A 25297-nucleotide genomic window follows, 5' to 3' on the forward strand; every position below is an offset into this window, starting at 1 on the left:
GTCTGTCCTCATAGGAGAGGTGCTCCAGCCCTCTGCTCATCCTTGTGGCCCTTCTCTGGACACGTTCCAGCACCCCCACATCCCTCTTGTAATAGGGGCTCCAGAACTGGACACAGTACTGCAGGTGGGGTCTCACCAGGGCTGAGTAGAGGGGGAGGATCACCTCCCTTGACCTGCTAGCCACACTTCTCCTGATGCAGCCCAGGATCTGATTGGCTTTGCGGGCTGCAAGTGCACACTGAGAGCTCATGTTGAGCTTTTTGTCCCCCAGCACCCCGAAGTCTCTCTCTTCAGGGCTACTTTCCAGCCAGTCACTGCCAAGCCTGTATTTGTGCCTGGGATTGCCTCGACCCAGCTGCAGGACCCTGCACTTGCTCTTATTGAACTTCATGAGGTTGGCTTGTGCCCACCTCTCCAGCCTGTCCAGGTCCCTCTGGATGGCCTCCCTTCCCTCCAGCGTGTCTGCTGCACCACACAGCTTGGTGTCATCAGCAACCTTGCTGAGGGTGCACTCAATGCCACTGTCCATGTCCCCCACAAAGATGTTGAATAAGACAGGTCCCAGGACTGATCCCTGAGGGACTCCGCTTGTCCCTGGCCTCCACTGGGACATGGAGCCATTGACAGCCACTCTTTGGGTGCAGCCATCAAGCCAGTTCCTTATCCATCTAGTGGTCACCCATCACACCCATGTGTCACCAGTTTGGAGACCAGGATGTGGTGCGGGACAGTGGTTCCTAATTATTATCTGGTCCTAGGTAGAGGAAGGAATCAGGCAGAACTGTTAGCTTACTTTCAGTAATAGGCTAAATAAAGCTACTGTGTTTCTAGTACCTTTGCTTTTTAAGTATGTTGCCTGATAAATCTTGGGGGTTTAGTAAGGATTTTAACAGTTCAGGCAGCCTGTTCATTTACGAAATTGATCCTTCCCATAAGTAAATTTCTTCCAGTCTCTTTTAAAGATCAGAGTAAGTGAGGGGGGAAAAACCCTACACCGACAAACCAAAACATTAGAGCATTGCAGGCATTGTGAGGATTTCTTTAAGTCTCTGTATCCAGAAACTTTTTTTAGGCATATGCTCAGTGCTTTAGCCTTGCAGAACTGTCAGGAGTGGAGGGAAAAACCCAATTCTAGAAACTAATTTAACATTTGTTGCTACAGCAATGTTCTCTGATGCACTGAAAAGAAGTTTGGCTTTGCGTGTCTTAACCCTTTCCCTTGTTTCTCTCCTGGCTTCTCCACCCCTTGAAGTGGAGACATAACAGTCTTTCAGGTGGTAAGTTGGTTTACAATGCATATATCAGTAGAATAATGGTGTAGTTCCAGAGTGTAGTCAAATGTAACACTAAGAGTACATGTACCAAAATACTGATTTTTCTCTGTAGAATTAATAAAAAAAAAGTCCCCAAACCCTAAAAATCAACAGAACTAGAGTAAACAGATCGTGGTAAGTAGCACAGTACAAGCAGCAAGTTGTTTTCCAGTATTTCCAGTTTTTCAAAAAGTGCAGCCTGACCCCTGCACTTGAGATTTAAATGTAAAACAAACTCATTCCTAAGCCAGATGTGTCTGTACAAATAACAAGCTGAAGGAAATGGAAAGCTTTGTGTCTTCCTCAGACCCATCATCAGATACTTTTCTGTTTCTTAAAGGATATTTGGAATAATGTCTCACTGCAATTCTTAAAGCCCTCTTCTCTAGCTTTCCATGTGACCCTAAAATCCTAAATGTGTTTCATAAGGTGTAAATACTATTTTTTTATTTCAGTGTGGAGTCTGTCCACATACACTGTGCATTGCATGTTGATGGCAGTGCAAATCACCGTTGTATTTCTTTTAAAATTCTGGCAGAATTTTTATCTCTTGTGATTTCTGGTTCTTGAGAATTCTCTCTGAATAAAATTCTGTTGCAAAATTTAAGGATACTCTTGTCATCTATAATGGTTATCTTTGGCTCTCATTAATATCTCACAGACATGTGCCAAAACTTTCCTTGAGCCTAGAAATCATGTAGTGGCTGTGTGTCAAGAAAAAGAAGGAACTTTATAAGAAAAATAAGCTACCACCAAACCAACCCAAACGATGTATTTTGTTTTTTGAAGCATCTGTGTTGGTGTCATGTTTTACGCATGCTCCACTTTTTGTATATATGTGTGTTCTGAGGTTTTCGTTTCATTGCAGTACCCAGAGTGATACTGTATTCATGTCTTTCCTTTACACGTTGATGAAGGCTTTAAGAACCATGTTGCAACTTATTCTTCCATAGGCCACTGCTGAGAAATAATAAATAAAATCATAAAGATGGGGTCTCCTATGCGGTGCCTGTGTGGAATGCAGTGGATATTAGAACAGCTCAGGGAATATTTCTTCAAACATTTCATCCCTGTTAAGAGTTTACTAACTTCTGACTTGAAGAACTTTGACCCTAATATGTGCCACTTAACTGATTTGATTTCTATTTGATTTGCATGCTCTGATGCAAATGCGCAGAGTGTCTCTGGTCAGGTGACAGACACAAGCATTAACCTGAGCAAAAGAAAAGTGGGAGACAGAATGCTGCAAGGGGAAGATGCCTTGGCTAGCTCAGCAACCAGTACGTCTGCTCCCTAGCTATTAAATAGTAGCACAACAGTAAAGCCATTTGGAGAATTCATAGTGCTGTAGAGGGTGCCACAAGGGAACCTCTGCATCTGCTGCCAGTGGTTTGTCTGCTTTCATGTAGTCCTAGGCACAGCCCACACGTTGCACCTTCTTTCTGTCATTTCACTGTCTGAACTTGGAGTAACTGTGGTACAGATGAGTTAATGTTAAATTCACAGTTGCACTTAATTCTGTGAGAATTGTGTAGGGAAGATGTAATTTGCATTTCAAAAGGGGGGAGGGAATGCTTTGTTTTTGTCTACTCCTGACACTTCTGTTAGGAAGATTGTGGTTTATTTTCATAGGGATTACATACCGTGTAACACTTGCCATAGAAAAAGGCCTGAAATACATGACAAAAATAAATGGCAGAGCTGAAGGGGCAAAATAATGTAAAGTTTTTTGCTTGTAAACTGAGGCAAAATCTTAGGACTTGCTGTTCACTCCTTTTGCTGTAATGTTCATTCTTTGGGTGGAGGATGTTGTAGCTGCAGTTCTCAGTCAGAATTCAAGACCTGAGCTGTCATATTTCTGATGTCACTGTTTTCCTTTAATCTAAATACTTTGCCTAGCTGAGTCAGAAAATATACAGGAAATAAATTACTATAATCTTCCTATTTATATCTTATGACTGTTTTCTGCTCTCATTGGGATAGCTCGAGTGAAGGCCGTGCACAGAGGCTGGAGTTATCAGTGAGCAAACCCTTGAAGCTAAGCAGGAAAGTATTTTATTCTGCACAAACCACCAAAAAAGTCCCACTTTATAATAATAACTTTGCTTCTGGTCAACAAATATCTGATTACTAGGAAATAATTTCTACTACATGCAACTGAACATGTGTTAGCATATAAAATACCATGGCACAATTTCTGGCAGGGCTGGACAGTCAGAAAAATAAAGCAGTCAGAGGAAATTGCCTGAGATTTACCACGAAATTTAATTGCAAAGTAGCATTTTATAGTTGAAAAGCTGTTTTCTTTTAAACATTCTTTCCTGTTCATTTTGTATTTATTACAGTGATCTTTGTCTTTTACCCATTTGAGCTTAGAAGTCCTAACATTGTTGCAAATATGTGTGCTGTCCATGTGCCATGGAAGGCAGAGTGAAGAATGCTGCTGAACGTTAGACTATCTGAACAAAGATCACTCCAGTACTAGAGTTCTCATTTGCTCAAATGAGCAGCTGCTTTCAAACAATAATGATTCATCCAGATATTTTACTTTTTATTTAATGGTAGGCATAGGTAAATAACAGACGTCTCTGAGAAACAGCAATTTGTACAGAAACAGCTGAAGAGAAGATGATTGATTTATTTTTTTTTGGGTGTCACATGGTTAATTTGCAGCCTGCTAATGTTTTGCAGGGTCTTTATTTGAATATATTCTTACAAATTGAAAAATAATAACAATTAAAAATTATAAAGACTGGGTCTCCTGTGCTGATTGCACAATCAATGAACAATGACATTAAAATGAAACATACTACACTATAAAATTAAAAAGTCCTGCTACAAACACTTGGAAGATTTCTGCCAATTTGTAAGTTGCCTGAAGCAGCTACTGTGTTCTCTATCTCGACTGCTTAGCTAAAATCTACTTCAAGCTGCTGTCTGGCCGGCACTGGCTTTTGCAAATAGCTAACAATGAAGTTCATGCAATTGATTTTTAAATGATTCTTATTTGCCTTTACCTGTTGTCACTGCTGTACTTCTGGTGGAGCTATTTCCAAAGAAGCGTTTTCTGATCAATTTATCAGTTCTAATCTTCTCCCCTAAAGATAAAAAGCAAAACGATCTTACTGAAGTTTGTTAGTTCATTAAAGTAGCACTCATCACTCATTTGAAATTAAATATTTTGTTTCTCTGCTGACCTGATGTGTGAATTGCCTTCTTTCCAGCACTGTTGTAGAGGGAATTGCTAGTCAAGTAGGCTTTTAATAATCTCTTCACCTTTCTAAATTGGCTGGGTATATTTTATCTTTTAGTGTAGGGCCTCAGAATTGTCACGCTGAACATTTCTCTCTTAGTTTAGCCTATAGTATCTGATGTTTTCATATTTATACTTTTTTTTTCTGGGGATGACATATTTGTCTTTTAAACGTGTTTCTATGGATGTGATAGCTATTTTGAAGTCAGGTTATACTGATAAATTATACATGATCTTTTCACGAGAGATGGCACCCAGGTAGTATCTTTAATCCAAGGATAAAGTGAGGTTAAAGAACATGATTTTTTTCTGCATTATTTTGCAAAGTATATGTTTCATGGGGCTGTCTGCTGTTAACTAAAGCAGAGCAAGAGTCTGTGCATGACTTTGGTAAATATTTTTACTTTCAGGTCTCTTTACAATTCTGAAATCTTATTTACTTAATGAGATGTAATTATTTTTGTGCAAAATGATATTTTTGAAGGAAATGTCGTTTCCTTTTTAGAGCTACTGATTAATCTATTCAAAGATATTGTAGTAACTCATACCATAATCACACTCTCATTAGCAAATAATTAGGCAGTTCTGGGGAGATGTAGTTATATAAGCCAGTCATAGACCTAGGATGTTAAAAGCATGAAAAAAAATGCAATGAAAACTAGTTTCTGGGTTTTTTTGTTTCCCAGAAGACACAAAAAATTAAATTATTAGCTGGTTTGTTTGGGTTTTTTTTTAAGTCTTTGTGGTTCTTGGTCAAAATACTACATCAAGCCTAATTCAGTATATTCATACCAGCATTTTTGATGTCAAAATGGCAGAAGATATTCAGCCTAGATAAATGTTTGGGTGATGCACATTGAAAAAACTGACTTTTCATATAAAATAATGGATTCTCAGGTGGTAATCGGTGTTTAGAGAACTACCATTGAAGCAGATGTTTTTTCAAATTATCAGCTTTGTGTTCAGTATTGGTAAAAAAAAAAAAACCAAAAGGCAAATGTGTGATTAGGAACAAAGAAGGAAACAACACCATAGAAAATCATTGTTGTGGCAAAATGTAAAGCGGTCATGCGTCACCTATGGAATATTGTGTGAAAAGTGAAGGTCTTGGCAGGATTCATGGAAGAGTAAAGGGGAGGATCTTGAGTTGTGGAGCAGCTTTGCTGTGAGGAAAGACAGAACTGAGTAGGACTCTTCAAGGCTGAAAAAACAGATGGAAGAGTGGGATACAGTAGATGTCTATTAAATTGTGTGCCAGGGAGAGGGTGACTGTATAATGACTGTTTGCAGGCACTTTTAGTACATGAAGCAAAGGATATCAGTTGAAGCTTTGAGGTGACAGGTGCAGAACAAACAAAAGAAAGGCTGAGAAAGGTGAGAAAGAGGGTAAGACTTGACCCTAGTCATAGGCTGTGTTGGTTGGCTTTTGACATGGGAAAGAACTACAGGTAGTTGAAGTTATATCTCAGATGATGCAGATCAGGGATTTGAACCTGGCTTTAAGTATCTTTCCCAGGCTGTATCTGTGTGTCTTGCTCTACTATTTCTAGTCAGAAATTCTTCCTTGTGAAAGAAAAAACCCAGGCTTAACAGTTTAATACATGTTACCTTTGAAAAAGTGTTCTAAGAAAGTCTAACAAAGAGAGGATATCTACAGTCTTTGCAGCATTAACTACCCCTGTACACAGCACTGGTTAGGCCACACCTCGAGTACTGTGTCCAGTTCAGGGCCCCTCAGTTTAGGAAGGATGTTGACTTGCTGGAACGAGTCCAGAGAAGGGCAACGAAGTTAGTGAGGGGCTTGGAACACAGCCCTATGAGGAGAGGCTGAGGGAGCTGGGGCTGCTTAGGCTGGAGAGGAGGAGACTCAGGGGTGACCTTCTTGCTCTGTACAACTACCTGAAGGGGGGTTGTAAACAGGCAGAGGTTGGTCTCTTCTCCCAGGCAGCCAGCACCAGAACAAGAGGAGACAGTCTCAGGCTGTGCCAGGGGAAGTTCAGGCTGGAGGTCAGGAGGAAGTTTTACACAGAGAGAGTGATTGCCCATTGGAATGGACTGCCCGGGGAGGTGGTGGAATTGCCATCACTGGAGGTGTTCAGGAGGAGACTTGACAGGGTGCTTGGTTGCATGGGTTAGTTGATTAGGTGGTGTTGGATGATAGGTTGGACGCGATGATCTTGAAGGTCTCTTCCAACCTGGTTTATTCTATTCTACCCCTTTAAACAGATTCAGAAAGTATTTTCCATTCTGTCATTTTACAGTAAGGTGTCTAATAAAACTGACTTGGTATTGAAAACTGCTCTTGGGCAGTAACTGGTTGGGTTGTTTGTCCTTTAGAAGTTTGTGTGCGTCTCCTGGTTTTGTGTCTGCTGAAGGCTGAGTGCTGGCACCATCTGGTTACCCAGAGAGGTGATGGAGTCTTCATCCTTTGAGATATACAAAAGAAGCCAACTGGACACAGTCCTGGGCAACTTAGTCTAGTTAGCCCTGGTGGATCAGAAATGGGATTGTACCAGATGACCTCCAGAGGTTCCTTCCAACCTCAGCCCTTCTCTGCTTCTGTGAAGGCCAGCCATGTGGGCACACACACACAACTTGAATTCAGCAAAAAAGCAAACCAGAACCCCAGTAGAATTGTGTGGGAGTATATTCACTGCAACAGTTTTACAGGAAACTTACTTGAAGGGCATCAATGAGAAAGAGAAGAGAGACTTGCCAGCCTATGAAAAGAGGAATACTGAAGATTAGGTTGCCTTTCTTTTGTTTCAAAGCCTGTTACAAAAGAGCCTTTATAGTTTTCCATGGTGACACTCTGAGAATAAGGCAAAGGGGTTGTCTTGCTCTTCGAGGAATAAGTTAAATTCTATTTTTTTCACAGTAAAATTCAAGAACATGTGATTCTGTTTACTTATAAAGTAGGAGCCTCTCTGGTTTTGATTGAAAACAAGAGGGGGGAAAGCATATACTGAATCCCACATATGTAAGTGTTTTTCCCAACCTATGATTTTGAGTCTAGTAGTATAAATATACTTTTAATTCCTGATAGAACCAATCAGGGATTTCTCTAAACCACTTTAGCCAATCTAGAGGCCTTCAATAAAATCGTAAACCTTATATATCTCTCTGTTCTCTGATGCATATTATATAAACATAAGCTCTTTTCCTGCTTACACGGAAACTATGTTGGCAGTAGAAATCAGTTTCTATGGCAACGTGGTGGCACTGAGAGAAAAGCTGATGCTGTGCTGTGGTTGGTAATTTTTATGCAAGGGAAGAGATGCAGACCTGCATTTTTAGTTAAGAAATGTATTTCAAGGCACAAAAGCATTTCACATTTACAATCTATTTAAAAAATAGTACTGTGTAACAATGAAAACTGAAATCTATTATTTGCTGTTTGCAGTGGAAAATTTATTTTTGTCATTACAAACCAGCACTTTAAAATGTATCCACAGTTACTCCTGCTCTTTCTGCATGGAAACAGTGAGGAGTCTTCTGTACTGAAGACAAAGGAAGTTTTGTTCTGCGGCAAAATAGAGACAAAGTGGTCTGAATTTTGTTTTAGTCTCCTAGCCCTTTCGTTCTGGTTTTTGCCTTCTGAACTCCTGTAAAATAATTATCACAAAAGCCTTTGAGGATTTCCAGATAAATCTTGTTCTTTTTTAATGGCAATCTTAACCTCTGGATTTCTTTATTTCTGTGAGTTTTGAAAAACAGTCATAGAATCATAGAATTGTTAGGATTGGAAGGGACCTCAAGGATCATCTAGTTCCAACACCCCTGCCATGGGCAGGGACATTTCATACTAGATCAGGTTGCCCAGAGCCACATCCAGCCTGGCCTTAAAAATGTCCAGGGATGAGGCTTCTACCACCTCCCTGGACAACTTGTTCCAGTGTCTCACCCCCCTTGTGGTGAAGAATTTCTTCCTAACATCCTCACTTGTTTGTTCTTTCCATTTTCTGTTATCTTTCACTGGTACTCAGTGTACTTTTTTTCTACTTTTTGCATGATCATAGGGATGGGAAGAGCTCTGACACTGACTCCTGTATTTTTTATCTTCCCCTTCTGACAGTGGCAAGGAAGCCAAGCCCCTCATATCCTATATCTGCTAGAGACTGTCCAGTAGTTTTGCACAATTGCTACTTCTTGTGTGTTTTTGTTTGCTATTGGTGTATTAGGTGTCATCATTATTTATTTAAGAAATAGTTGTAGCTCCTACACAGGTACCTAAGGGGAATTCAGATGAAATTGGAAGAATCATGGACATTGTTTTACGAACTTTCTTCTGTGTACTTGTGAAGGTTGCTGATAGGGAAAGACTGGGATGTCAAATGATGTGTGGTGAGGTGAAGAAGGTGAAGGTTGTGTTCGAAATAAAAAAGGCTGTGTCTTATACTTCCCTAGAAGCTATATTTCAAAGAGCTAAATGCACATGGATGAGAAGCTTAGGTAGTTGTTTCCCTTGTTATTAATGAAAAGCTTAGGGTTGAGTAAGGCATGATTTAAAGGTATCAGCTTTCTAGAAATGCTACATTTGGGTAGCAGGAGTCATTAAGGGAAGAGGTTTCTAAAGCCTGTAGTTTCTCTTTTATCTTTGATGGGACTAGAGTGAAGATTTGCTCTTTGCTTTGCATTTCTCTGTGCCTCCTACAGTGCAAAGTACTTGCTCTACCTTGTTGAAGTGGGATGTTTTGAGAAGTTGGAACCTTCTGAGGAGAATGTTGTTGGAAGCAGTATTCTTCAGTAGTGTGAAGGGCTCAGTTCATCTCAATGAATCATCTTTCTTCCCTGACCCTGGCTCTATACAGGTAGTCTGTATCTGGCGTTGCCTAGCAAAGGTTAATCAAGTGTTTAAAGGGAACTAACTGTCCTGCTTTGGCAGGGGTGTTGGACCCGATGATCTCTTGAGGTCTCTTCCAGCCTCTAATCTACTGTGATTTATTCTGTGACTTTTATAAAAATTCAAGTAGATAAAATCTTCACAGAGGAATGTTAGCCTCTTCACTGTGTCTGGCATCCGCACTGTCAATCAGCATTAAGCTTGACGGCATTTTACAGCTTGGTTGCCTTGTCATGCTGATGATTTAAAGAAATGTCACTTGTAGTGGAGTATCTCCGTCTCATTCTACAATCAGCATGTGTTTCAGCTGTTACCTTTTCAGAGCTTTAGCAAATCAAAGCTCTGAGAGCCTGTGTGCACACTTACACATTTTCAGTCGGGAGCAGCAAAATGACTGTGCCACTAACATAGGTACATAAGGTAAGATGAGCCTGGTATGCTTCCAGTTCCCCATCAACTTTGTCTCTTGAAACATGGTGCTTCAGCTCTGAGTTTCCTTCAGATCTTTTCCACCCATTATTGCTGATGTTCCATAGAGCTTCTTGACGACTTCCCTGAAGCTTGTCAGATAACTGAGCCAATGCCAGAGTAGACTTTAGCTGGCTTTGGCACTGCCTTAGCTTAGTGAAAGTGAAGCAATACATTGTAAACATGTAATGTGTCTTAGTTTTAGCAGTCAGATCAGAAGTTGTGCCAGTACCATAAGACCTTAGTGTTTCCATTTTCAGCAGCAATAAACTTATGTTGATCCTCATTTTCTGCTTCTAAGTATAGCATGAATTTGAAGGCCTGTCACCTTCACTTACTGTCATTACTACTCAGCACTAGAGTGTTTCTGACATTTTCTGTGCTACGCCAATTATCCTGGTCCCATGATTTTTGAAACCTGGAATTTGAAAGTTCTTCAGTTTTGCAAACAGCTGTGTAGTGGTTGCCATTGTTCTTGCCTGAGAAACCTTGAGGTGGAGTTACTTATGGAAAGGAGGAGAGCTGGAGGTGATAGCCTCCCGGTACTAACAGTTGCTGTCCAATTCTTGTTGTAAACTGGATTCAGAACTTAGAAGATGAGTTTCCTTTTCCTGAGGCATACAGTTTACTGACATGATAGGGGAAGCTTCAGTCACAGCATTCTGGTATGAAGTCACAGGATGTGGAAAGATCCCACTCGGAAGCAGTTGTATCTTCTCTGCAGAGGAGGAGGCTCTTTTGGCATACCATGACATGTGGGATTCCTTGAGTGCTTTTCTGCTATGGAAGAGATTTTCTCTTGCTGTTAGGAATATTGCTGTGAGGTAAAGCATGCCAAGGCTGGAATGAGTCAGGTGGTCTGATAACTTGCTGACACAAAAGAGATTCTGAAAGCCTCATTGGGAATTATTGCAGTATTTGAACTGACTGGAGAGGGATTTAAAATACTGAAGTAACTCTTCTGAAACAGCTGCTGCTAGTTGAAGATCTGGTCAAATGAAAGTGCATGCAAGCTTCAGATAAAATGAAGAGCTTCAGAATGACTAAGGAAGAATGCTGTGCATTGAGATAGGGAGAATTTAACAGGACAATACAACGAAGAAATAACAGTAAATGCTAGTGAAGTAATAATAAAAAAAAAAGTGAGTAATGTGAAACACGACACTCAGGAATCGATTGCCTTTCCTTTGGTCCTGTTGCTGAGTACAAAAACCTGCCTGCTGACCTATGGCCACTGCCCCTGCTTTATATAGTGGGCATGATGTCAGTATGGTATTGGATATTCCCTTGGCTAGTTTGGTTGGCTGACTTGGGTGTGACTCCTCCTAGCTTCTTGTGGAAATGAATCTTATCCTAGCTGAAATACGACAGCTCTTCAGTCCACGAGACAAGTGGTTTGTGGGAGTAAGGGATTGAAAGCTGTTTCCTGGGGATTGTTGAATACACAGCACTTGGAGGAATCTTATGGTCTGAGGAATAATGAGCTCTGCACTGAGGGAATGCATGACAGGAGAGGATATGGAATGCTGTGGACTTTGGATAAAGAAAAGATGCCATGTTCTGTCAGGTGGTTATGCAAGAGATCAACTGTAAATTTTGCATTTAAAAGTATGCAGAGTAAAGTGAAAAAATATTCAGAGATCTAGGCACTTTAAAAAAGACTTTTTTTCCCCCTCAGGAACTTAAATGACTGTTTTCCTCTTGATCAGTTTATCAAACAATTATTCAAACAAAAAGCATTTCCATGTAATAATTGTCACTGCCTCTATGAAGACACGAAGACAAAAAGTTCAAGTTGGAGAGTCCTGAATTACATGGTATATTACCTGCCTCGCTGAAACAGTCTGTGGTGGTTTGGAGAGAAGGCCTAAGCTTTCTCTCCCCAACAAAGAGGAAAGAAGACCACAGCTAACTCAGCCAGAGAAACAAAAGGGAATGCTGTATTTTACAAGCAATGTGGAAAATGCAAGATATGTACACAATACACAGTATTTACAATATATATACACAGAAATACACAGCAAAGTAAAAAAAAAAACAAGAATACAGGAACAAAATTCCCTCCTCCAGAGGAGGGTTCCCCTCCTGTACCCCCCTTCTCTCCCCCTACCTCCCTTTTTCCCAAAGAGGGTTAGAAAGAGAGAAAAGGTAATTATTAATAAAGCAGACTCTTAGTAGGCCTCATGCAAATTAGTTGCTTATCTGTTCAGGGTCACTCTGGCAGGGAGCCCAGAAGCAGGCAAGCTGGAAAGGAGAAAGAAAGGAGCGAACTGAGAGAAAATCCCAGCTGCACAAAACTTAAAACTGCATTCTACCAATGAAATTTGTTCAGAATATCGATGTTTTCATTTGTCTTCACCAAAACATTCAGCCAGAGTGTCCCTGCACTGTCCCTTTTCCTAAAGGCACAGCCTCAAACAGTCACAGTCTTTCTCCAGCATGAATGTCTTAATAATGCAGATGAAAGCCAGACTTTCTGAGCTTTCAGAACTAAAGATTCAAGACCATGTTCCTGATTCCTTTCCTTTTCAACTCTATGTAATTGCACTTCAAAAAACCATGTCACAGATGCAGGGAAACTCAGCCAAGACAATCACGCAGGTCTAAGCAGAACAGCCAAAATATGGCATGTCTGTGCTTACTGCCAGCTCATTTCTTGGTCTTGGCTTAGCTGTGGTCAGTGTCCAGGTTTCAAGATTGGGTTCTTGCCTATGATAATACTAGATACAGAAGGTATAGGTGCAGCCCTCAAAGTATGTCAGGCTGTATTTTAAAATACGGCTTATATAAAACCAGATCCTCATTATCTATCTGGATTTGGGTCTGAATGAGTTTTGTGAAAAACACATACGTAATTTTGCCATCTTCTCACTTTCAGATGCTGCTGGGTTTGCAGTCTCATTGCTTTTGTTGTGTATTTATATCATGAAAATGGATGCTTAAATTAACATGAATAAGCAAATAAGATAGAAACTGAAAGCTGTCATTTTGTATATTGTACTTATGGCCATGTGTACTCAAAAAGCAAGAATTCCAGTAGCCTTTGAACACTGGCAAAATGTTTTTGAATGATAGGCATGTTGCAACTTATGTCTTATATTTAAGGTTAAAAGTTTTAAGTTGTTCTTGTTTTTATTTGCTGATACTGAAGGCCAAGTATAGATATGGTAAGAAATGTGAAGGGATTTGTTAAAATTCTTGTAAAGTTCTATGGAGAAGATGTTACTAGCATTTGGAAGTTTGGGTCAAGGTTATGTGCTTTTAGGCTTGAGATCAAACATTTTGGAAGTCATTTGGGGCTAATATAGTTGTTAGTGAAAAGGAGTTACAGTTGTTAATGTAAAACACTTATTCCAGCTTCTTGAAAGCAGAGTTAATGAGGTAAAATTTTGTATCAACAGAGTTCCAGCTATGGCATTCAGAATTTATTGCTGCAGCCATGCTTTGTATTTGCTGCAGAAGAGGTTTCTTCTAATTGCTGACTTAGTTATGCAACCTTGTTCCTTCAGGCTCTTTTAGCCAGTCCCTCAGTGTTTGTCCCATCCAAAATGCTTGCCTACTTATCCTTTTCTCATTGCCTGCAGAATTGAGTTCCCAGATATAACCCAGAGCATGATTCATTTGCGCTAAGAGGGTGAATAGGGCTTCCAAACAGTAACTAAGCACAGATATCAGAAAATGCCCTTTTTCTTTTGTGTGGGGTTGTTTTTTTTTTTTGGGGGGGGGGTTGGGGTGTGTGTGTGTTTGTTTTTGTTTTGGGGGTGTGTGGTTTTGTTTTGGTTTGTTTTTTTTGGTTTGTGGTGTGGGTGATGGTTTTTGGTTTGTGTTTTGGTTGGGGTTTTTGGTTTTGGTTTTTTTTTTTAGATGATCTCATGAAGTCAGGATTACATTTTACCTGGTTAAAAAAGCAAGAGCAACTCTGTGGCTGACGAGATGTGGTATTAAGTGAAGGGTTGCAATTTTACTGTTCCTATGAATTCTTTTCTACTGGGTAGTTAAATAGATAAAAAGAGGAGTAGAATATTGAATTTGTTGATTTACTCCTCATTTACTTAAGATTGTCATAATTGCCTTTGATTTCTAACACATATAAGTGGAAGATGTGCTTCTTCATACTGTATGTGTGCTTATATTCAAGAACCTTGATTGCTTGTATAATAAACAGAGGCTATATCCATGTTTTATAATGTAGTTATGAATTCATATTTGAGCCTTTGACTTCAAAGGGTCATTGACTTAAGAGTTTTTGAAGCCAAGTTAAGTTGAATTTGCTAAGTTTTCCGGGGCAGATAAGGTGGTTGGTCAAGAGAGAGTGCTCTTCTGCCGCCTCTTCAAAACTTGCAGAGTTGTTGCTAATGGCAACTATAAGATACTGAAGCAACAACAGCATGTTTTCTGATTCAATTTTATTAGTAGAAAGACTAGAAACGCTGTAGCTTAACGTGGAGTCAGAAATTAAGTACTGCAGCATAATGTGCCAATAAAAAATTGGAAGTGTTGATTTCCATTTACACACTTAGGAGCTGTTCTGTTGAACATCACACGATTTAACTGTAGTAAGAGAGAGGAAAGAAGTCAAAGCAAATAGTGGCTATGGTGTTTCCTGTCAGGTCTTAAAATCAGTCAGAAGTGGAGGTACATACACAGGGAGGGGGAGGAATGAGCTGTGCATCATGAGAAAGAACTCCTGTTACAAGAGGACTTGGAGATGGTGAAGCTTCCTGTGAGATTTATAAGACTTTTTAAAACTAGGTTTTTATCATTGTAGCGGAGTGGCCAAAGAAGGGCAGTGTAGCTGGGGAAGGATCTAGATCTTACAAGGAACAGCTGAGGGAACTGGGGTTGTTTAGTCTGGAGAACAGGAGTCTGAGAGGAGACCTTACTGCTCTCTACAAGTACCTGAGGTGTGGGATTGGTTTCTTCTGCCAGGTAACAAGCAACAGGATGAGAGAAAACAGCCTCAGGTTGTGCCAGGGACAGTTTAGATGGAATACTAAGGAGGGGAAAAAACCACTTAGAGTGGTTAAGCATTGGAACAGTCTGTCCAGGGAAGTGATGGAATCACAGTCCTTGGAAGTGTTCAGAAACCACGTAGACGTGCTTAGGGACATGGTTTACTGGTAGACTGGACAACAGTGTCAGGTGAACAGTTGGACTTGATCTTGGAGCTCTTTTCCAGCCTATGAGTCTGTGATATTCCTTATCTGTTAGGGTGTTCATATAAGAATCTCTGTATTCTCCCCTGATAAGTGCATATTCCATGGAGGTAACAACAGTTGTGTTGCTCTTCTTTAGCTTTTAGGAAATTGTGCTATTTTTCAATTTAACTTCCTCAGTCTTGGCAGCACTTTATTGATGATAGAAATGCAGATAAAGCGGAAGCTGCTGAGCGTATTTGCAGGTATTATCATTTTGTATCACCAGCTGGGCCTGTTTCTTCTTCTTTTAAGGGTTGGCTGTTTTTTTTTTTTTTTTCCTCTGCAAGTCTGTAATGGATCACTGAACTTGAAAGTACAACTCTGCAAGAAAAACAGTATTTGAGGAAGAAAACATAATACCCTGGATTTCTTTCTGGATAGATTTTGGCACCTGTCTTAAGAACATTTTAACAGGATTGCAATACCTGAGAATGACATTTCATTTGGGTCTGACTTTCAGAGCTTGAAACCAGTTAATTCTGGGAACTCGATGTAATTCTGTGTTGTAGAAAGCCCCAAAGAGCTAAATCCTGTAATATTTGCAGACCTGACAGACCTTAGTGCATCACACGTGATCTAATGTAATCACAATGGTCTGGGTTGGAAGGGAGCTCCAAAGGTTATCAAGTCCAATCTCCTCTGCAGTAAGCAGGGGCATCCTCAACTAGATCAGGTTGCCCAGAGCCCTGTCAAGCCTTACCTTGAATATGTCTAAGGATAGGGCCCCAACCACCTCCCTGTGCAACCTGTTCCAGTGTTGCACTACCCTCATGGTGCAGAACTTGTTCCTAACATCCAATCTAAATCCACTCTTCTCTAGTTTGAAGCCACTGCCCCTCATCCTATCACTGCAGGCCTTTTAAAGTAGTCTCTCTCCATCCATCTTGTAGACCCCCTTCAGGTGCCGGGAAGGCTGCTATTAGGTCTCCCTGGAGCCTTCTCTTCTCCAGGCTGAACGTCCCCAGCTCCCTCAGCCTGTCCTCATAGCAGAGGTGCTTCAACCCCCTGATTCTTTGCAGGGCACTCCTCTGGACCCACGTTATCAGGTCTGTATCCTTCCCATATTGAGGGCTCCAGAGCTGGCTGCAGCGCTCCAGGTGAGATCTCATCAGAGCACAGTAAAGTGACAGAATCATCTCTCTCCATCTGTTGGTCATTCTGCTTTTGATGCAGCTCATGCTGCCATTGGTGCTCTGAGCTGCAAGCTCACACTGCTCATGTCCAGCATCTTGTCCATCAGCACTCCCAAGTCCTTTTCCAGTAGGCTGCTGTTGGTTCCCCTCAGCACATCCATGTGGTGATGTGCTCCCTCTGCTCACGTTGCCTCCAATGTGGCAGCAGAATGGGGCAGCCCAGTTCATAAATTAATTTTCCAAGGGAGAAGCTTTATGGTGAGGAGTGGAAAATGAGAAATCTGTCTACTCTAGCATTCTGCTGCTAGGCTTGGGTGTTGGCATGATGGGACTGCAATACTCCCTGCTTGAAATTGTGCTCATTTATAGCTACCTGCTGTTCTGAACAGAAGATGACAAAGTTCTTTGGCATTTGTGTATATGTTGAAGCCAAAGATTGCCTCCTAAAAGCTAATAAGCAGCACGAGAATGAAAAATTCATTCTGTGTTTTGCTGTTTGTTCAAGGTTACAGAAGCTGCTGTGTCTCAGCTTGCTTCATTCCAGGAGTTTTTTTTCCTAGTGTTTGGTGGTATGATGGTATCTTTTGAAGGAATGTGAAGTCCCAAGAGGACTGATAATTTTGTTTGATAATGGCTGGCTGTAGATACTGTTTGATGCTTGTGACATGCCAGCAGTTTCTTTTTGTGTTCATGGATTTTCTACAAATTGTAGTATAGTTTTGCATTAGTATAAGAACACAAGTAGCACTCCTAATGTAAAGCAAGCAATTTCTTGGCGTTAGACATGACTCCTTATGCTCTGTTTCCTTCTGGGCTTAGAGCCTTTGTTTCTAAAAACAGCGACATGACCTTTGGCATAATTAAGAATAATTGTAATAAATTGCAAATAATTGATCATAACTATTAACATTTTAAATTATTCCAAGTTATGACCAGTTTAAAAATCGTACTTGGATTATCCAGCAGAACTTTGTTCCTTGAGCACGAACTTGGGATTTGTTTTGATCTGTTCTGTGTCTTTGCTGCCTGTTGTGCCTGTGGATTTATTTACAGAGCCTTCATTTAAGGCTGTTTCTGGCTCAAATTGCTCACTGTTAAAGGCACCTGTCTAATTAAGCTAAATCTGCATTTGGAGAAAACAGGCAAGAATCCAACTGGTAAAGCAGACACCATTTGTTATGGTTTAAGGATGGGTGCTTTTAAGAACCACAGAGTGGGAGACCTCCAGAAGGACCAGAAAGGTCCAGGGATGGACCAGAAAATGTAAATTGTTTATTCTATCCCCTGATTCTGCTGTCTCTTTGTAAGCAGGCCGTATGGTTAGCTTGCTCTCTTTTCTGCCTTCTTTCTGGTCTCCTTTGGGAGCCCTTCTCTGGTAACATGGGGGAGTATCTCAGGCCTGTTTGTGGCTTTCAGAGGCCTGACTAATTGGTCCTGTGCTATTTTGGCCTGTTTAGGCCTAATGGAAGGGAGGCAGTGGCAGGGGGAAAAGAAGCAGTGGGGCTTTTGGTTTACTCTAGTTGGGGGAAGGTTTTCATGTACCCTGTATTCTCTTGGGATATGTATTAGGAGTTAAGGATTCATGTATTCTATATTTTTTCTGTATATTTTTGAATACAATTCTGTATTTCCAATTCAACAAGAGTGTTTTATTTTACTCTTATAGGGGTGTGTGTAAAATTATAGCTGTCTGCTTTTTAAACTAAGACACCATTTGAACAAACATCAAAGAGGTGCAAGCAATTGAGTCTTTAAACAATTAATAACAGCTGGAAGGAAGTTGTATATAGAGATTTCAGACTTGAGTTCTGTAGCACATGTGAGATTCTTGCCTTCTGGAGTTGGAGAGAAGTATAGCTGGAGCAACTTCCAGAAGGACTTACACCCACTCGGATTTCTTGCAGCCTACATACTTGCATTAGGAAGTTTTAGTATATTTTCCTGATGTTTACCCTCTCCCTGCCTCCCATTCTTCCCCCCCCCCACCCCGGCACCTTCAATTTCACATTCCCTGAAGGGATTCTGTGGACATGTCAAGGGGCTTATACAGGTTATGCAGAATTTTGTTTTATTAAATATGTGACTGGGTTGTTTAACTCCTTTTAATTGTATTTTCTATTAGCAAAAAAAAAATCTCAGTGTAAGAGCGACAAAGCTGGTGAAGAGCCTGGAGCACATGGCTTACAAGGAGCATCTGAAGGAGCTAGGGTTGTTCAGTGTGGAATAGAGGAGGCTAAGGGGAGACCTCACTGTTCTTTACAACTTCATGAAGGGAAGTTGGAGTGAGGAGGGGGTAGCCTCTTTTCCTTGGTGGCAAGTGACAGGAATAAGGGAAATGGTTTAAATGGTTTCAAAGTGCCCCAGGGACTGGATGTTAGGAAATATTTCTTCACAGAGAGGGTTCTCAAATATTGGAGTGGTCTGTCCAGGGCAGTGGTGGACTCACTATCTCTGGACGTGTTTACGCAGCATGTGGACCTGGTGCTTAGGGCCATGGTTTAGTATTGACCCTTCAGTGCTGGGTCGAAGCTTGGACTGGATGATCTTGGAGGTCTCTTCCACCCTCTTCTACTCTTTCTGTGATTCTATTCATCTGAAAATCCTAAGGAGACTTTAGTTTTCCCCTCAGAGATAGTTCTTCGCTTAACATAACCAATTTTTGTCTCCCCTATGATTTTTTTTGGGTGTGTTTAACTCAGTCTCTTTCTCTTCTGAGGCAGTACTTTCTTAAAGGAAGGAAAATCAGGTACGGATCTTAGCTACTTCTAAAGTAAAGTTTATTTGCCTAAAAGTAATCATTAATGAATTCAGTAGTTTATTGTGCCTGCAGTGCAGTGTTCATAAGGCAGCACTCTTCCTGTTACATGCCTGTTTCTTGTGGAGAACAGGAAGATTTCTTCATGATCTTTTTGTATAGCAATCTTGTCTGCAGTGCAATACTATCCATTACTTGATGCTAATAATAAAATTGTAGCAATAATAATAACAACAATATTTTTTTATTAACAATACATATATTTTGCTTATGAGAATTTTGGATAAAGCGACCTAAAGTCTGGTTTTGTTTTTGGTAGTGGAAGTCATTCATTTGTTGAGGAAAATGGAGGAATGTCTGAAGATAAGAGACTACACAAGGTCAGACCTAAGGTCCATCTGTGTTCCCTCTGGCCAGGAGCAGTTGCCTGGGGAAGAGCACAGGCTGAGCCTCAGTGTGCTGAATACTCTCCTGCAGCCAGCCATCTCAAGCTGATAGGCTTCATGTGTTGATTGTTCTTCCAGGAGTGTTTTTCTGAGCTCTATTTGAACTTTTCTAACTTCTCTCATCCATGATACCCAGGGGAAAGGAAAGTGGCTTTAGTTTAAATGTTATGTGGCATGGGTAATTTAATTTTTTTCTCTAGATTTTTTTTGTCACCTTGGCTCAATTTGTGTGGGGAGAGGCAGTGAACAGTCATTTCCTATTTGCTATCTCTGTGTCTCAAGATTTTCTAGATTTCTACTATCTATTTTCCTGGCTGTAGAGTTCTGGTATGTTCAGATGCTTCCCATATGGAAGGCATATCATGGTTTTTATTCATCCTCACTGCTTTTGTTTTAACTTTTCCAGAACAGAGCAGCAGCAAAACACCCCACAGCATCAACAGCAAAAGACCCGAACAGTTGTTGCTGAGTTTCTCGTGGTGTAATTTTCCTGACATTTTGGGGTTTTAATGTTATGGAGATTGCTTTTGCTATTGGCTGTTCCCCAGCTGGAACGTGGAGCAGGCAACGTGTCAATGGCGGCTAACAGTAAAATGAAGTTGTCAGTAATTTTACATTTCTTAAAGTGGGTGATTGATTTTTCTGTAAGACTTCATGTAGCTCTTCAGTGTATTTTGCTGAAAGCTCATTGCAGAGGAGAAATGCTTCAGTTTTTCTTTTGGCTTTTACTAAGCATTCCCTCTTAAGAACAGCTTAAAAATTGGATTTCATTGTATTTTGATTGGATGCTCCTATGATTTAAAAAAAAAATAATATTTTTTTTGTCCATTTAAAAGAGAGTAATTAAAAGGTTGCATCCTGCTGGTGTTTGTTACTTGCTTGTAATGCTTCTTTCAATAAAATGGTAAGATTTCTCCCCCCATCACAGCCTGTGAGGGTGCTCAGTTCTCTGCGTACCTACTGACAGAATGCTGTTGAGTCTAGAAATCATGTCTCATCTTGTATTAATTTATGCTGTGATGGTGATAAATAACCTAGTGATGGCAGACCACAGAGTACTAAGCAGTTACTTCAGAAAAAAAGAAGAGATTAAATGTATGACTCTGCATATGTGTGTCGCCTAATGCATATCGTTACATACAGCTTTTTAGGAAATAAGTAAGAACAATAACATGAAATAATGTAGCCTTTGAATAGCATGTTATGTTGTTGCAGTTTTGGACAATTATGTTTCTGAAAAGAAAACGAAGGTTAGCATACATGCTTTTTATAACTTTCATAATGTCTGGGGGTTTAATGCTAAAGATGTTTTCAAGTCCTCTTTGAAGAAAAAGTAATTCACATTTCAAGAAAATCTATACTGGAAAAATGAAATCTAAGTTAAATAAAGTGGCATCTATCTCAAAGGAGGATAGTGTTCATAGAAAAGTTACAAAATCATTTTGATTGGAAGATACCTTTAAGATTATCAAGTCCAACTGTTAACCCAGCACTGCCAGGTCATCACTAAACCAAGTTCCTGAGCACCCTATCTGCACATCTTTTGAATTCCTCCAGGTATGGTGATTCCACTACTTCCCTGGGCAGCCTGTTTCAATGCTTGAGAAATGTTTCTTTGAAGAATTCTTTTCCTAATACCTAACCTGAACCTCCCCTGGCACAACTTAAATCCTGTTTTCTCTTGTCCTTTTGCTCTTTTACTGGGGAGAAGAGGCCAACTCCTATCTTGCTACAGCCTTCTTTCAGGGATTTCATGCACAGAATCGACCAGGTTGGAAAAGACCTCAGAGATCGTCAAGTCCAACCTATTACCTAATACCTTACACATTAGTTAATTCCTTACACAGCAGTCAGAACTACACTACCACATGAATATATCCATATCCAGGAACTGAATTTCTGCAAGCATTTTTCATTTGCTTTTCTACATTTAAAGTATATTGATGCAAGTAATAAACCAGAGATGTATTAGGAGCTGTGCATACATCATATATACAAATGTGTATCTTATATTGTAGAAAGCAATAAAGTCTTTAATGCAGGACGCTTGTATTAGCACATGGTATTCTTGCTGAAACATTCACTGTAGTTTGTCTTTCCACTTCAATAAAAGGGCTACTAAGAAATAGCAAAACTGGAGTTCTTTTGTCAACTGATGTCCTACCTAACACAGTGAAATGTGGTCTGGTGTCAGATGAGCAAGCATCGGGGTGCCAGGATGAGTTATTCAACCTGGCAGCAGAATTTAAGCAGCCAAGTCAAATGTTAGAGACTTCATCTTCACATGTACCCTAGAAATGTAAAAGTGAACAATCTTTGTGAATCCTGTGCTAAGAATCCCAAACTGAAGCAAAAACTTGCAAAAACAGCCAATAATGCAGAGTTAGCACTTAGCTTGATGTAACAGCCGCATTTGTTTCACCCTTCTTCATGTCCTAATATTTTACTGCTTCAAAAGATGCAAGCAAAGCTTACAGAATCACAGAATTGTCAGGGCTAGAAGGAACCTTGAGGATCTTCTTATTCCAACCTCCCTGTCATGGGCAGGGACACTTTCCACTAGCTCAGGCTGCCCAGAGCCCAATCCAGCCTGGCCTTAAAAACTTGCAGAGATCCGACTTCCACCACCTCCCTGGGCAACCTGTTCCACCTGTTTCACCCTAATGGCTAAAGCTAAAAGGACAAATCAAAGATTGTGTGTAGTTTAAGTCAGTGTTTTGTTATTAACAGATAAATTATCAATACCCACAGAAGGAAATAAAATAATACCTTTCCTTTCTTCCTGATGTGCACAAAGCACAATAAGAAAACACTCATGATTACCAAATACAGCTAGGATTGGAGACAGAAGAGACCCCAACCTTTAAAAAAGAAAGTCAAATATAGTAGCTTGAGAGAGATGCTTATTATATTTCAGTCTTGCCACTGTGGTAGCATGTGCTTTATGTCTGCTTGTTAGGTGTGACAATTATGGAGGAAGGGAGGTTTCTGTGAGACCCGCCTGATGCTCTTTGGCCCATAGTAAGTCCTTAGATTAGTTTGTGTGGGGCTAATGCTTCAAAAGGCCTTGAGGCCTTGAGCACAATCCCTATGAGGAGAGGCTGAGGGAGCTGGGATTGTTTAGCCTGGAGAAGAGGAGGCTCAGGGGTGACCTTCTTGCCATCTACGACTACCTGAAGGGAGGTTGTAGCCAGGGAGGGGTTGGCCTCTTCTCCCAAGCAACCAGCGCCAGAACAAGAGGACACAGTCTCAAGCTGTGCCAGGGGAATTTTAGGCTCGAGGTGAGGAGTCATTCATCATTGGAATGGGTTGCCCAGGGAGGTGGTAGAGTCACCATCCCTGGAGGTGTTCAAGAGGGGATTGGATGTGGCACTTGGTGCTATGGTCTAGTCATGAGGTCTTCGGTGACAGCTTGGACTCGATGATCTTTGAGGTCTCTTCCAACCTTTGTGATACTATACTGTAAGAGTTGGGAAGCAGCTCTGTTTTCTTAATCTCTTTCCTAGGAATAAATTCAAATATTGAAATCTTGGGTTGTACAATTCTTCCCTCTGTTGGAAGGAATTTATTGGTATCCTTTGATGCCTGTTTCAAAACGAGTGGCAAAATTTGTGAATCTCAATTCCAGAAATTCTTCCATTTCTCTTTAAAGTATTATCCTTGTCTTGTGAAGAAAGAGAGACAGTAGATGTTATCTTAAAAGACAAAAGGTGACATCACCTCAATGGATTTTTGAACTTGGGAACCGTGTACTGTATTGCTGTGACCTATGCTAGGTTTTGCTATATTTTTTACCACCAAAATAATAACATGGAAACCTGTAGTCAGAGCCAAGTAACATGATGGTACCATCCAAAGTAAAGAGTTGAAGCGCTGATGGATGAGCTCTTGTTAACCTGGCACACTACTTTCAGATCTATTGAAGTGAAAGTTGCTATGCTTTATTTTTGTGGCTCACCAATAGCATTAATAATTTGTAAGTGTTCGTAGTTCTTTATCTGTGTATCCAAGATGTCCTGTGCTCAAGCAGATGATGTTTCAAGGCTGTTGATGAAACCTTTCTCACAACATCAGACTTGGCACAGGGGCTGTCAACTTGCTGTCCCCATGAAACCAGTGGAAGGCTGTTAATATAACATTGTAGTAAGATTAACTGGTCAGAGAAAACACTGTCCCTTCCATTTGCTATGTTTACTCTTCTCACAATGTGTACAATACAGAGATGTGTTGGGAACAAAGGAGGAAACATAAAGGGAAATAAAGAGCGTGGTTTAGTTAAGTAGGAGCAAGTCCAAACAGTTGTTATGTGCCCAGGTGGCCAAGAAGGCCAATGGCATCTTGGCCTTTACATAGAATTATGTAGAATAAACCAGGTTGGAAGAGACCTTCAAGATCATCGTGTCCAACCCATCAACCAATCCAACCCACCTAAACAACTAACCCATGGCACCAAGCACCCCATCAAGTCTCCTCCTGAACACCTCCAATGACGGCGACTCCACCACCTCCCCAGGCAGCCCATTCCAATGGGCAATCACTCTTTCTGTATAGAACTTCTTCCTAACATCCAACCTGAACCTCCCCTGGCGCAGCCTGAGACTGCTCTTGTTAAGATCAGTGTGTTCAGCAGGAGGAGGGAAGTGATTGGCACTGCTGAGGCCACAATTTGAGTATTGTGTTCAGTTCTGGATGCCACAGCATATGAAAGGTATCAGGGTCCTGGGGGGTGTCCAAGGAAAATCAATGATGAGGGGTTTGGAGGACATGGCATACAAGAAGTGGCTGAGGGAACTGGAGTTGTTTAGTCTGAAGAGAAGGCTAAGGGAAGATGTTATTGCTCTCTACAATGACCTGAAAGGAGGTCATAGTGAGGCTGGTGTTGGTCTCTCCTCCTGAGTAACTAGTAATAGGATGAGAGGACATGGGTTTAAGTTATGCCAGGGGAAATTTAAATTGGATATTAGGAAACTTTTCCTTACTGAAGGAGAGTGGTCAGGCATTGAAGCAGAATGCCCAGGGAGAAATTGTAGAGTTGCCATCCCTGGAGGTGTTGAAGAAGTGTGTACTTCTGGCTCTTCAGGGTATAGTTTAGTGGTCATGGTAGTTGGGTTATGGTTGGCCTTGATCTTAAGGGTTTTTTCCTACTGTAATGATTCTGTGGTTCTGTTCTGTGATCCTACAAATGGATCCCTTGTCTCTCCTCTGCCTGTACTAAATTTTATGTGGTTAAAAATTACATAAACACATCATTTGGGTAGATTAATAAATTAGTTCCAAGTATTCCTTCTTAATTCTGACCATTTACTGAACGAATAGACAAATGTTATTGTGGGAAAGGGTTAGCAGTCAGATCAGTTGGGTATGCATGTAACTTCCAGTGATGTCCTTTAAAGTAAGGACGTAAGAGCAGCTGCTGTGCAGGCGGCACACGGTGCCAGTGGAATTTATTTTTGACTGTGTACTCTTCAACTCCAAATGCTCTGTCTTGAACAATTGCCGTGTGTAAAAATAAAAAGTGGAAGGGAGAATTATGAAGTAGGATAAACATAAATACAGTTTTTAGTCATGAATCTAAATTTTAGGAGCTGAAAAGTTAGCAAATTACAGACTTCCATTTGTTAATGTAGTGTTTTTCAGACGGCTTAAATTTGGAGTAGATATAGATGCAAATTGCAGCAGCTTTTGATGGCACAAAGGCTTTAAGTTACTTTGCAAATGTAGTTTGTAAGTGTATTATTTGACAAGTATATATTTTTTACTTGTGTGAAGTGCAGATACAGAAAATAACAGCTTCAGCCTGTTTGTGGAAGAATTATTTAACAAGCAGATATGATCCTTCCCTGGATATTTTTTTTTATGTGGACTGAAAATGTGGGGAATTTGTAGCT

At 40.6% G+C, this 25297-nt stretch overlaps 1 protein-coding gene across 5 annotated transcripts in view; it reads left to right on the top strand.

Moving 5' to 3' along the window:
- Window positions 1-25297, top strand: part of SRPK2 (SRSF protein kinase 2) — a 152113-nt gene that overhangs the window by 82206 nt on the left and 44610 nt on the right. The gene's annotated exons all lie outside the window — the stretch shown is intronic.

The sequence above is a fragment of the Melanerpes formicivorus genome, unplaced genomic scaffold (genome assembly GCF_026170545.1).
Source record: "Melanerpes formicivorus ecotype bairdi unplaced genomic scaffold, bMelFor1.0.p_v2 SCAF_54, whole genome shotgun sequence".
In the NCBI taxonomy this organism is placed as follows: domain Eukaryota; kingdom Metazoa; phylum Chordata; class Aves; order Piciformes; family Picidae; genus Melanerpes; species Melanerpes formicivorus.